Raw genomic sequence first — 14213 nt, 5'->3', positions numbered from 1 at the left:
CAAGCACAAGTGCACTATGGGAGCAAGAGCAAAAATTATGGTGTTGCCACCTCCTCACACCACACATGCTCCATGATTAGAAGCAGGTTAACGAGTCAAACACACAAGTGTAAATCTTAAAGGACCGCAGCAGTTGAAGCCACACATAGAGATGTCATAATGAAAAGCTTGAAGACCACAGAGGAGCAAGAGAACAATTATAAGCATTGGAGAGAGCAATAAACCATTGTACAAAGAATCAAAGAAAATGCAAATCTCAAGGCAAAGTTAGAACAAGCTAAAGAGCAACTTCAAAAGGAGGTCGCCCACACCCATGAGCTCACAGCACTTCATGCCCACCAAGTACAAGAGCTCCACACCCATGAGCTCACAGCACTTCATGCCCACCAAGTACAAGAGCTCCAACACTTCATGCCCACCAAGTACAAGAGCTCCAGCACAATTCCAAGGCCAAAGAGAGGAGCTACAACAATAGATCCAACAGCTATCCTCCAATCTGAAAGTAGCGGAGGACAAGGCCACTCACTTATAGCAAGAGAGAGAACAATCGAACAAGGCCCATGCAAAAAAAATAAGAACACTTAACGACACTATAAGTGCTGGGAATTTTTTAGGGGGTCATAGTCTTAACTAATCCACAAGATATCTTCTTTTACCCATTACATCCTATTGTGTTAAACCTTCTTAGTTGGTGTCGGGCACTCCAAAATTCTGAAATTCTGGACAACAATGTCAAAAAATTAGACCTGTTTGTCCCAGATGACATTCCTGAGACACCGGCCAACTATGAGGTGGTAGCACATAGCTATCAATGGATTATAGTCATGGGTGGCTTGAAGTTTATAATACTCACCAACATCTTAACTTATGTGATTCTACTTTGTATCATCCTTTTTGAATTCTAAAGCTATACTCTAATATCTACAAACACTTAGAATCTATGTTAACCAATGTACAATACAATTTTAATGCCACCCATATTGAATATCCTGCTATAAAATCCCAAGGAAATCCCTGACTTACAAGAGTTTATAAAATCTCACAAGCCTAACCACCCACCCCCTAGCACAGGTCATGGGGTCAGGAAGAAGAAACCTCGTCTTCATCTTCAAAGTCCACTTACTCTTTCTATTCTAATGTAGTAAGCTCCTTAACCCCTATCCTAATACACCACCTACTAACACATCTTAGGCCGATTGCATATTCTCTACTTTCACTCCTTAGCAAGTGAACTTGGAGGCCTCAAGTGACTCAATTTTGAAGCATTGGTAAGTGCCCTACAACGCTTGTGATCTATTGCTCATCCTTTAGGTGAATGCAATGAGTTCCCTCTTGGAGGTGTGGTAGTCCATATCAATGGGAAGAGAAGAGGCCACATTTGTAGAGTGTTACCAAAGTGTTTTGAACGATAGACAAAGGGGATAGACTTGAATACTCAAAAGGAGATCTTATAGCAACTTGTCATCCATCCTACATTTAAGGATTTACAACCTACGTCATTAGTCTCTAAAGCAAATATGGTTTTAAACATCACAACACTTCAACACAAGTGAAGATCCCATAGCTCGAATGAGCTCTTCTTGAAGAGATCAGCTATCATGATGCTAGTTATTTTTTATGGTAATAAATAAGAAGATCTTGATGTTACCAAAGCTACACAAAGGTATTTAGGATTCATCAAAGGACTTCTATTCAACAAAATCCCATTTATCCACTGAAGAGGATGGAGTATTGCCCTTATCCACATGTCAAAGATAACCATATACCATATACTAGTGAAATCACATATGAGGTTAAGGATCTTGTGTTTGCCTTTTAGACATCTGCCGGAGACATGGGTCTCTCCAAACAAGAAAGATGTGTACCTCAAGAGGATTGGGAGATGTGCTGTTATATGAAGTATCCAGTTCATCTCCTTAATGGGCCACATGTACCTTTTTGCATCTAGCATAAAAAACTATAATATTTCTTTTTCATGTAGAAGCTGGTGTAAAGTTCAAGCTTGAGTTAGCTTTTATTTCTCATTGCTTTTTAGTGCTTTACAGTGTTTCACTTTTCCTAGTGCTTAAAAGTAATACAAATAGTTCTTCACTATTGTTCAATGCTTTAACAACTTGAAAGCAGTTTATAGCACAACTTTTAAGTGCTTTTATGTGCTTTATACTACTTCACTGCTTTAAAGTAGTTCATACAACTTTAAAGTGCTTCACAGTGCTTTTATAGTGCTTCATTAGTTGTGTTAACTTTCAACTACTTTAAAGTAATGTATTTCTTTTAAGAGCTTTACATTGTTTCATTAGTTGTTAGTTCTTTCAACTAGTTTGAAGTAGTACATAACTTTTTAATGCTTTACACTATTTATCTAGTTGTTAATGCTTTAAGGTAGTAAGTATTCCCTAGTTGTCATTGCTTTTAACTGCTTTAAGGCAGTAAGTATTCCCTAGTTGTCATTGCTTTTAATTGCTTTAATGCAATATTTACTGGTTGTTAATGCTTTTAACTACTTTAAAGTAGTATTCATTTGTTGTGAGAACTTTCAGCTAGTTTAAGGTAGTATATTACTTTTCATTACTTTAAAGCAGTGTTTACTGGTTTTTAATGCTTTAAACTACTTTAAAGAAGTATTCACTGGTTGTGAGAACTTTCAACTGGTTTAAAGCAGTATATTACTTTTAAGTGCTTTACATTTTTGCACTAGTTATCAATGCTTTTAACTTCTTTAAAGTAGTATTCAATGGTTGTGTCAGTTCTTTTAATTGCTTTAAAACAATATTCACTAGTTGTCATTGCTTTTAATTGCTTTAAAGTAGTATTCACTAGTTGTCATTGCTTTTAACTGCTTTAAAGTAGTATTCACTGGTTGCTAATGTTTATAACTGCTTTAAAGTAGTATTCATTGGTGGTCAATGTTTATAATCGATTTAAAGTAGTATTCACTAGTTGTCAATGTTTATAACTACTTTAAAGAAGTATTCACTAGTTGTCAGTGCTTTTAGCTACTTTAAAGGAGAATTCACTGGTTGTCAATGCTTTAATTGCTTTAAAGCAGTATATTACTTATAAGTTCTTGAGAGTGATTTAATCATTTTATCAATGCTTTAAAGCAATATATTCCTTTTAGGTGATATTGCTTCACTAAATATCAATGCTTTTTAACTACTTTAAAGCAATATATTACTTCTAAGTGGCGAGAGTGCTTCACTTGTTGTTGTCAGTGGTTTTAATTGCTTTGAAGTTCTATACAAATTGACCTTCATCATCATGCTTCCTATTGTTTTGGCATGTTGACCTCTACAGAAGATTCCAAGAGTGCTATATTCAAAGATGGAGATCTTTGTACACAATGTTTTGAGGGCCTAAAGCCATATTTTATGCGCAAGCTGAGAGATTAGTATACTTGTTAGTGTGTTGCACATGTGCAGATGATGTTTCTCAAGGATGCAGTCAATCAAATGCACCATTGGCACTTTGGGATCCATGGGCCAGTATGCACATGTACTTGTTTTGTATGTGGGGACTTAGGGGCACTTCGCTACACAACTATTGAACGTGCTATACAAGAGTGTCACAAAAATTTGGGAAAATACGTACTATCTCCCCAGCATGTTGCGTCCATGTTTTTCACATAAACGTTTAATAGGAACGTGTGGCTAGTGTGGCATTAAAATGATGGTGTTATTTTTCATGAGAGAATAACGAGAAGGATTTATAGGTCTCCATTAAGGTTTTTAAGGACATCGAGATCGACAAGCCGATGATGAGGGGAACAACAAGAGAAGGAAGGATATTATTGTGAAGAAGTTGGCATGCATGGATATTATTGTGAAGAAGCTGGCATGCATGGATCTACTTTCCTTGTTCAAAGCCCACATCAACATATTTATAAGGCATTACTTCATCTATAGAGTAGGTGGAAAGCTCAACATTTCAAGGAATGTTTTTCAAGGTTTCCAAGTGATACCATAGTCTTGGTCATTGACATCATGGAGAATTATTTGTTTTAAAGAGCAAAATGAGATCCAATCAATGCACTAGTATTCAAACCACGTCACCATATCGGTTCACATTTTATGTCCAACATTTCTTTCTCCAACATGATAGGCGGTTGAAAGATCAAGGGATTAAACTGAAGTGACATTGGGTGTGGTCTGATGATGCTACATCCCAATTCAAAGCAAAGAGATAATTTTACTTCGTTGGTGAGATTATCACGGCTACAGATGGAGTGGATTTTTTTTTCCATGCCATGGGAAGGGGGATCATGATGGGGCAGAGGGCACTCACACATGAGCAATTGAAGCTAGCTGGTGCTTCTTTGAAGTGTGCACAGCAACCGTGACATGGTGGAATTTTTAAGGGCCCATTTCTATGATAAAGTCCATGTTGCAAGCTCATCTAACAAAAAGGAGCTAAGCAGAGTCTTTTTGGAGATAAAACAGGGTAATGTGTAGAGAAGTGTGAAGTGGGACTACAAGCATGTACGGGGACCATGCCTGCTGATGCACTCTGAATGGATATTTAGCAATAGATACTTGTGCATTAAAATGCAAAATCCTATCTTGCTTTTGCGCTTCAAGAATTTGTGGAGAGTTGGGGGTATCATACCCTAGTTCCCTTCGGTGATGATGAATCATCAGATGGAAGCTTAAGAGGGCATTGTTGAGCCCACATATGGAGGTCACCCTGATGCTTTAAGTGATGCCCTATGCATAGGAGAACTTTGTTGTGAATGCTGATGAGACAAAGGTAATAAAGAAGGTGAATATTTTTACATACTCAAATGCACTGTAAAGCATCAAATGAGCAAGGCCGAAGAAGATTCATGGGGCAATGTTATTGCAGCATGCTTATATGTGGTTAAGGGGGATATTTCTATGGAAAAGTTCACAAGGATTAATATCACCTCCTTCATAACCAGTTCATTGCTCTATTGTACTCACACTTAGTGAGAACCATAAAGTTATAGCTACCTTTATAAGCTTTCCCTTTGAGCTGTAGCTACCTTTCTAAGCTTGTTTACATTAATATCAATTTGACTATGTGTTTCACTTGAAGTGATGTGTTCTCTTCTCATAATACGATGTGTGCCTTCTCAATATCCATACATTTCGAGGATTGGGACCTCATTGGTCACATCATCGAGCTTTGAGTGCTCGTCTTTAGCACCTCATTGGGCACAACTTGGTCATCGAGCATCTGTGCCTTGCCAAGTTATGGCAACTCCTCAAACACATCCTTGGGCTTTGCATTATTGTCAAGGGTCATAGGCACCTCAATGGGATTTTCCACATTATTAGGGTTTTCCACATTACAAGAGAAACATACTCTTGAGCAACAAGTACAATATCATGCATATTCGAATGCACAAGGTAACATGGGACTCTAACATGAAAGTGAACAGTTAAAACTTAACCAAAACTAAGTTTTCATTATAATCAACATTGTGTTACACAAAAATCCTCCATATGGACAAGTGATGTGGCAACATAATACAACGAATACACAAAATTGTAACTTCTTGTATGCACACACAAAATTACAACTTTTTGCATAATTAGGGCTTAGAATGGTTGGAGGTGAGGAAAGTGTGGATAGCAAGTGGTGTACTTTTGGCTAGGCTTTTCCTTTTCTCTTCACTTCTAGTGTTGCATGTTACTCTGATGTTCCATCTCCCTTTTTTTTGTTGCGAACCTACAAAGCTATGGAAATATTACTCCACCTTCTTTTCTTAGGGAGAATAATGTGTCTAACAATTGGTGTACTTTTGGCTAAGATTTCCTTCTCTCTTTAGTGCTAGTGTTGTGTGTTACTCTAACGTTCCATATCTCTTTCTTTTGTTGCAAACTTGTAAAGCAATGGAAATATTACTCCACCTTCCTTTCTTAATTTGGACTATGGCTCATACGTACCGGTATCAAGATTGTTACTCATAGTTTTGCTGACCTTTCTCTTCTTTGACACCATCTTTGCCAATTGGTCTAGGGTTATAGTGTCACCACCTTTTGCTGCAAGTACCATTGTGCCATCCTTCTTAGTGTTTTGCAATGATGTAGGCTATGTTACTATCACCACACTTATATTAGCAGCCTCATTTAGTGCATTCATGTTGAGATTGTTATCATTATCATTATCTACAGTCTTCGGAATCTCCTCTTGAGCATTATGTTCCTTGTCATTGACACCAATGACATCCACATCACCCCCCAACTAAAAAGCTTCCTCTACCTAGTCTACAAGGGTATGGGAGAGGAATCTACACACATGCTTCAATTTCATATGCATAAAATCACCTTTTACACTACATGCCAATTGAATTTAGAAGCCCACATCGAGAAAGTCTTCATCTAAATCTCGTCTACCAATCAAGTTCCTTGCAGGTTTACCATCACTGTGAATGGGGCTAAGATGCACTTGTGGCTTATGGCAAGATTTTTTCTGAGAGATCTCCCCATTACTTATGTAAAGGAATTTCAAACTCATGAAACATTCTAAGAGAAGTATTATGCACTCAGCATGGGTTTAACAAGTAGACATTATCATATGTCTCATCATTGAAGTAGTGGGTTCCTTCAAACTCTTACTTCAATTTGGTTTCACTCCAATATTCCTGTGCAGCACCATGTTTAGCCACCATCTTAATTTTTGTAGGGTGGATTATGCACACAAGACTCTTGTGCTACACATGCTTACAAAGCAAAGAGGGTGGTACTATTGGGTATAGGGTAGGATGTACACCCCAAGAACATGTTTTATACAAAGAGAAGCTGCATGCTACACAATATCCTAAAAATAAAACTATGTCCATTTCAGTTGGTGGTGCTTCCGGAGGCTGAGGAACCAAGTAGTAATTATACCCATTTTGAATTTGTGAAAGTAACCACCAACAAATAAGCACTGAGATTGTGCTTCCTTCGACTCCCTCTCCAATTTGGCAATTTGTTCCTACAAAACATAGGTAAGCACATGAAGACATTAAATAAACCATTAACTTTTGTACTACTTACTACTGCAAAGCACCAAAAGGCAATCACTTACTATTGCTTGCAAGTAGTAAAGTGCTATCAAATCCATCCAAATCCAGGCACTTCTCAACTGCTTTAAAGCACTTCTAACCAGTCAAAAGAACCTAAAAGTACCCTATAGCATTTAGAAGCACCTAAAAGTAGACAAAAGTACATAAAAGTAGTGACTTGCTCGAGTACTCTAAAGCAGTCAAAAGAACATAAGAGTAGTGACTTGTTTAAGTACTCTAAAGCAATCAAAGGACATAAAAGTAGTGACTTGCTAAGCATTCTAAAGTTGAAAAAAGCACATAAAAGGAGTGACTTGTTTAAGTACTCTAAAGCAATCAAAGGACATAAAAGTGGTGACTTGCTAAGCATTCTAAAGTTGAAAAAAGCACATAAAAGGAGTGACTTGCTCAATTACTCTAAAGCACATAAAAGTAGTGACTTGTTCAAGTACTCTAAAGGAGCCAAAGCACATAAAAGTAATAACTTGCTCAAGCACTCTATGGTAGAGAAAAGCACATAAGAGTAGATAGCTCATTATGGTATGGTTAAATACTTCCATGGCTATAGGATGGTCACATTCGAGGACATGCTAGATACCAGATTTTGAAAACCCTTTGATATCATATGGCGGTCTGCTCATTGGCATTATCACAAGCCCTTTATTGTGTCCTTCTATGGGACCGACGGTGTCTTTGGAACCAATGTAGCTTCTAAGTCTCACCGCCATGCCAAGCCCTGCCTACTGCTTTCCAATTGTTAGGGTTAATGTAAAACTCTCATCAAGGGGTGCCACAAAAACAGGATGCATGATGAGAGTTGAAGAAGAAGAAAAACAGGATGCATGATGAGAGTTGAAGAAGAAGAAAAAAGAGTCGAAGAAATAGTTTTTGTATCATGTCAGTTTGCTTGTACGCTTCTCTCTTCCATTAGTTTCTTCCCCATTCATCTTTTATGAAAGAGGATCACCATAAAGTTTTACCTCTATCTAGGCATAGAGAGCTCTCCTTATCCATGGAGCATTCCACTGTGACAATAGAGTGAGAACATGAGACACCCACATCAGGGAGTCTCATTTGTAGCTTGAAAAGTCAAGACCGAAAGACACCTGATTCGCCACCTAATTCGCCAAGGCTAAGGTGTAACCTCTTTACTTGAACACACTAGCTAAGACTTTTATATATTTCTTCCACTACTTAGTTCCTAAGTAATGTTTTGTAAAGCTTAGGAATGTGCATTTCTAAGACCAGGTACCTCTCACTCATGCCTGTAATAGTGTCTAATTGGAAATCCAAATGCAGAAAGTAGTGCTAGAGAAAAAAATAGGTCTTTAGCGTATGTCAAAAAGTTTAATACGATGGAATTATTGTGTTGTTCTTGAAATTAAGGGGTTAATATTTTGGGGATTCTAGATGTTAAAACGGATGACCTATAGATTTTTCAAGCACAAATCAAAGCTCAAAGCTTTGAAGCCCTTTGTATGTGAGTTAAAAAGTATAAATAGAAGAGCTAGTTGTAAACAAGTACATAAACAAGGAGATGCCATATGGACTAGAGAAAAAAAGCTAGAACTCAGTGTATAAGCAAGAAGAAAGGAACCAAGCATGATGATTAAGTTTTTAACAACATAATTTTGGTAAGTGGTTAAAAAGACAGATTCTTGATTGCATCAAAGATAGTGCCATAAGAGTATAGCTTAGTTAGAGAGGAGAAGAGCTTTAGAAAATTATGACACTGTTGAATTTTCAACAACCTAATTCTGGGAGAGAGGTTTAAAAACCAAATTCTTGTAAGCATCAAAAATAGTACCATAAGAGTAAGTATTGGGGTGGAGAATCATGATTTATGATATGATCCTATCTAGATAATTAGAGAGCTTGTATATAACACTAGTTTGGTAATAGAACTATTTATTTATGATATGATCCTGTCTAGATAATTTCAGAGCTTGTATATAACACTAGTTTGGTAATAGAACTATTTATTATATCAATATAGGCAGGTCTCAAATTTGAAGGGTGTCCTCATTATTATTGTACTTGAATGGCAGAATGTAGGTATTGGTTTTATTTACCATGTATGTTATCTATTCCAAGGTATACATTGCTATTATCAATATAGGCAAGTCTCAAATTTGAAGGGTGGATCCTTTGCATTCAAAGGATAGAATGTTAACAACATTTTCTACATTTTCTTTGCTTTTATCTAAGAAACGCACATTAAAGAACTTTTCAAAATTAAGTTTTTCTTTTGAAATGTATAAAATTTTGTCCTTTGAATGCTCTAAATTTGAGGGTTGAATGTCAGTGGTATGTTGTCTACGTTGGAGGGTTGAATACTTTTTTGTTCTCAAAAAATACTAGGTGTGCTGATTTTAGACTGCTATTTTTTTTTGGTCTACGTTTGAGGGTTTTTTGCAATATAAAACAGATAGTGCATTATTACAAAATCAATTGCAATTCAAGAGTTTTGAATGAAAACGGTCAGGTATGCTGACTAAAAATGGACTGCTTTTTTGTAAAATTCCAAGGTGAGTATGTGCCGCAAATGTTTTTTTATGCGGGGGGTATTAATTATTGTGGAATATTCTTTTTTGATATCCGAAGTTGCATGGTGAAACTGGAGTCGCCCGCATGTCTGCGCAGAGGTTGTCTTCTCTTTGTGGCACATCAGCATGTTCAACGGCCTGCTAATTTTGCGGTGTCTGTGTGGAGCTTCTCCCCTCCTCGTCGTTATGGTTGGAGCTTTTACGTGGTGTGGTTTCCGTGCATGTGTTCCTCTTATCACGCTTTGCAGGGCAACTGTCTTTCAAAAAATGTATTATATGCAGATTTTCATGTGTGTGTTGCATATACTTCTCGGCATGCATGAGCGTAGTCGTAGAAGAACCAAGGCATTGTTGCCTTCTCGGTTTCCTAGAGAACCTCCTCCTAGCGATCGCCCGTCTGACTCCAACAAGGAGAATGCGGCTCCTCAAATTGTTACTCCTCCTAAAGGTCCTATGGGCTTGGAAAACTTAAAAGCTGTGAAATGGAAGGCTCACTCCTCAAGTACATTTGTCGGCGTGTGTTTCTGAAATTTTATATATGTTTCCGTCTTTTGAACATGCATAAGATTTGTTTGTAATTGCAGGTAGTTCTGAAACGTCTTGTGCTACGACCAAGAGGAAGAAGAGCATGGATACGGTGGGTCCGCTGTTGTCCATCCAACAGACCCACCCGCTGCAAGTCCCCAGCTCCCGAGCCGCAACAATCTGAAAATCATGGAGATCTCTATCACTATCGGGATTGGAAATGATGATGCCAACATCTCTCTCTGGGATTCTCTTGTTGAGTTTGTGCATCACGAATGCACTCAAGCTGTCTTCTCACTTGAGAAAGGTGGAACTCTGCACCATCTCCATTTCTTGATGGTTGCCCGCATACTGTCAACGTCCATAATATTAGTAGGCAAAACCGTTAGGAGCTATTTGATGTGGAATGTTAATAAACCACCGGGCGTATTGTTATGTGTGTGCCGTGCATTACGCCAGATAAAGATGCATACGTTGAGGGAATGGTAGGTATTGTCTCAAAGATCTGCACAAAACTCACTTTCGTTTCCATGCACACAACGTGTTTGTGCTGAGGAGATCTCCAGAGGGCGAACACTATATGCGCAGTTTGGCTAGGGTGACTTCAAAAACCGCGTTTGTCTGACACCCGTGAATATATTTGAAAGGGCTTTTGTGTACATGGAAAATTACATACTCAACAAATGGACAGTCACACTGGGTGTGACTCTTGTAAAGATGATGAGAAGTGGCAAATATTTTCCAAGCGCACAGTGGATTATTCCCAAAGCTGGTAATGGCATGGACTCTAGCAAGGCTCGTGCCGTGTGGAAGTGCTTGAAGACTCCTGAGCTCGCAGACATCTCCGATATAAGAAAGGTATTCTTCAGAGATCACTATATTGAAGGTGAGTCTGCGAGGTACTTCCTTCCAAGGCCATGCCATGCAGCAGAGGAAAGAAATACGCATGCCTTCTTGGACAGTCAAGAAGATGGTGTTCCAACAGGTGGCTACAATACCGTGGGCATTAATGAAATATGCACCATTAACAAAACTTGAATATGCACCATTAAACTGAAATACCAACCATACATGCTCATGTTGTGTAAGATGAAGAGTGCCTTTTACTTTTAACCCTTTTATTCTCAAGCAAGTATGTATGTGTTGTCTACATTGGAGGGTTGTAAAATACTAACTACGTTTGTGGGGGTTTTGCAGTTTAAAACGGAGAGTATACACAGTTGTGTACTACTACGCAAGCAATATCTGAACAGTTTTGGAGATGCGGGGTATCGATCCCCGTACCTCTCGCATGCTAAGCGAGCGCTCTACCATCTGAGCTACATCCCCCGGACAATCCAATCGGTGCAAATTACATTAACAGAGTTTATAACTCGACAATTGGTCGAACTCTTCAATAGGATCCGCATTGCGTTTAACTGAAAACATCGATCCACAAATAGTCTCCTTATTAGCACATTTCTCAGAATTCCATTTTACGTTGCAAAAATGGTGCACCTTCAATTATTGCTGCATTGAGCGGTTCTCCCTCCTTCTCCCTTGATTTAGTTTGCTAACTCCTCTTTGGACAAGCGTGTCGGATCAACAAATACAAGGATGTCCTTACAGATGCTCCACATTGAAATTTGACAACCTAACGTGACCAATGACATTACCATCAATTCTAAAGTGACCAATGACATTACACCAATGACATTACACCATCACTTATAATGCATAAATGTAGACCTTGGCCATTCCAATTATTTACCTCGATGCTTAAGTTAGAAAGAGGATCGGCCATCCAACAAACCACCTAACTATCCCAAGGATACAATTAGAATCCCCCTCAAAAACTCAAATTAATGCCAAACTTCTTGAATGCTCCTCAAACTCAATGCCAAATCTACTTTAATGGTCACATCCAAGTGAGCTTAAGCTCCCTCTCCCCGCTAGAAAGTGCACAACCCATTCCTTCCCCACCCTTGTCCAATCGCTCCATCGTTGCTATGAACACTTGAACTTTATCGTGTGGTGAGTGACGAGTGGCCCAGACTCACCTTTTGGCAAGGTTGCCCTTCTCTCTCTCTTTCTCTCTTGCTCTTTTTTATTTTTTCCCTTTAAATCAAAACACAAAACATTTTTTAAAAACTAATTCTACTCTCTCTCTCTCTCTCTCTCTCTCTTCCTTCTCCTTTCCTTCCCCCCCCCCCATTTTTACCTTTCCCATTTAAAAAAAAAACAAAATAGCTTTAAAAAGATTAATTCTCTCTCTATCTCTCCCCCTCTCTCTCTATCCTATCTCTCTCTAACTCTCTTGCTCTCTCACTCTCTAACTCCCTTACTCTCTCTCTCTCTAACTCTCTCTCTCTCTCTCTCTAACTCTCTCTTTCTAACTCTCTAACTTTCTCTATTTCTCTCTCGAACTAGCCAACTCTCTCTCTCTCTCTCTCTCTCTCTCTCTCTCTCTAACTCTCTCTCTCTCTCACACACACATACACTCACTCTCTTTCTAACTCTCTCTTTAACTCTCTCTATTTCTCTCAAAGTGGTCATCTCTCTCTCTCTCTCTCTCTCTCTCTCTCTCTCTCTCTCTCTCTCTCTCTATGTGTGTACCTTTCTCTAACTCTCTTTCTTTCTCTAATCCTCTTCCTACCTCACTCTCTCTCTCTCTCTCTCTCTCTCTCTCTCTCTCTCTCTCTCTCTCTTGTTAGATATTTAAGTGAGACCATATATTGATGCCATGGGCACTTTTGTCCCACCGGGTTTTTTCCCATGGCCCCATCTAGGTGTGAACATACACCTTATGGATCACTAGTATAAAGTAGCCTCATCCATTATTTAGGGTTGTTGCTCATTTGTACTTTCTCCTTTGTACTTATAAATAGCTTCATCTCTCTCCCCTTTGAGCTAGCCATCCTCTCTCACATTCTACACCCTTGTGTTCTTGTCATTGAGCATTGTGTGTGTCACGAGCTTAGCTCCATTATTGTGAGCTTACAATGGTATCAGAGTTGTGGTGTTTCTTCTTATTGCGCTTTGGTGTTTGCAAGCTTCCATTAAAGCTTTACTTGGAGTCTTGGAGCTCGTAGCTCTTGTCGGTGGTTCACTGCTTCCAATAGTGAAGGAGGTGGTTTCTGGTTTTTCTTTCAAGATTGAAGCAATAGGCGTCTTTTTCAATTTTGTCAATGACTTCAAGAGCTACAATCATCTAGCTTACTGTAATTGGTGACTTACTACGACACTTGCAATTGGCTTTAACAACAACAACCGACTTAACTTCAACTCGAACATGCGACTTACTACGACACTTGGCTTTAACAACAACCGACTTAACTTCAACTCGAACATGCGACTTACTACGACACTTGGCTTTAACAACAACCGACTTAACTTCAACTCGAACATGCGACTTACCACGACACTTGGCTTTAACAACAACCGACTTAACTTCAACTCAAACATGCGACTCATCTTCTATAGTCAGCTTCCTCCAATAGCTCATCTTCTATAGTAGGGTTTGTCTTCACCGTGCTATAGTGTCCGGTGCTATCCAAAATTGATGTTTGTCATCGGCTCCATCAATTGTGCATCACCACTTCACTAGATCTTGACATATGGTAGATAACTTCTACAATCATCGACTAGGTTTAGCTTAATCGCCTAATCTCTCCAACTTTTACAATCGTCGCCAGCGCGACTAGGCTTAATTTAATCGTCCGATCCAACTTTTATAATCACCGAGCAGGCCCAATTCGATCGGTGGTCTAACTTTTATAATTAGCCCATTCAACTGCATAAATCATGGGATTTTACACGAGTCAATCGTGTGATTCAAGACCAGTTCAATTGGTGATATGACTAATTATCCAATTCAATCTTTCAACAATCGATAATTCCACCTTTTTGATCAATAATTTATCTCTTTTTTTGGTGATTTACCTTCTTCAATCAACGATTTAACTTTTTCAATTGGTGATTTGACTTCTTCAATCGCTCGATTCTATTACAGAACTTTACTCGTCCAATCCTGGACTTCAATCGTCCGATCTAGGACTTCAATCGTCTGATCCAGGACTTCAATTTTCCAATTCAACCAAACTTCAATCGTTTGAGTCTAGTTTCAACTATAGACTTCAATCGTTTGATTC

At 38.6% G+C, this 14213-nt stretch overlaps 1 non-coding gene across 1 annotated transcript; it reads right to left on the bottom strand.

Annotated features, from left to right (window-relative positions):
- Window positions 1-11339: 11339 nt before the first annotated feature.
- Window positions 11340-11412, bottom strand: TRNAA-AGC (transfer RNA alanine (anticodon AGC)). The gene has a single exon. It is a non-coding gene; the product is annotated as a tRNA-Ala (tRNA).
- Between the last annotated feature and the right edge of the window lie 2801 nt (window positions 11413-14213).

This window comes from Cibotium barometz, chromosome 5 (assembly GCF_041138505.1).
Source record: "Cibotium barometz isolate CiBa-2024 chromosome 5, ASM4113850v1, whole genome shotgun sequence".
NCBI classification, from domain to species: domain Eukaryota; kingdom Viridiplantae; phylum Streptophyta; class Polypodiopsida; order Cyatheales; family Cibotiaceae; genus Cibotium; species Cibotium barometz.
This window is presented reverse-complemented; position numbering and strand designations above follow the sequence as displayed.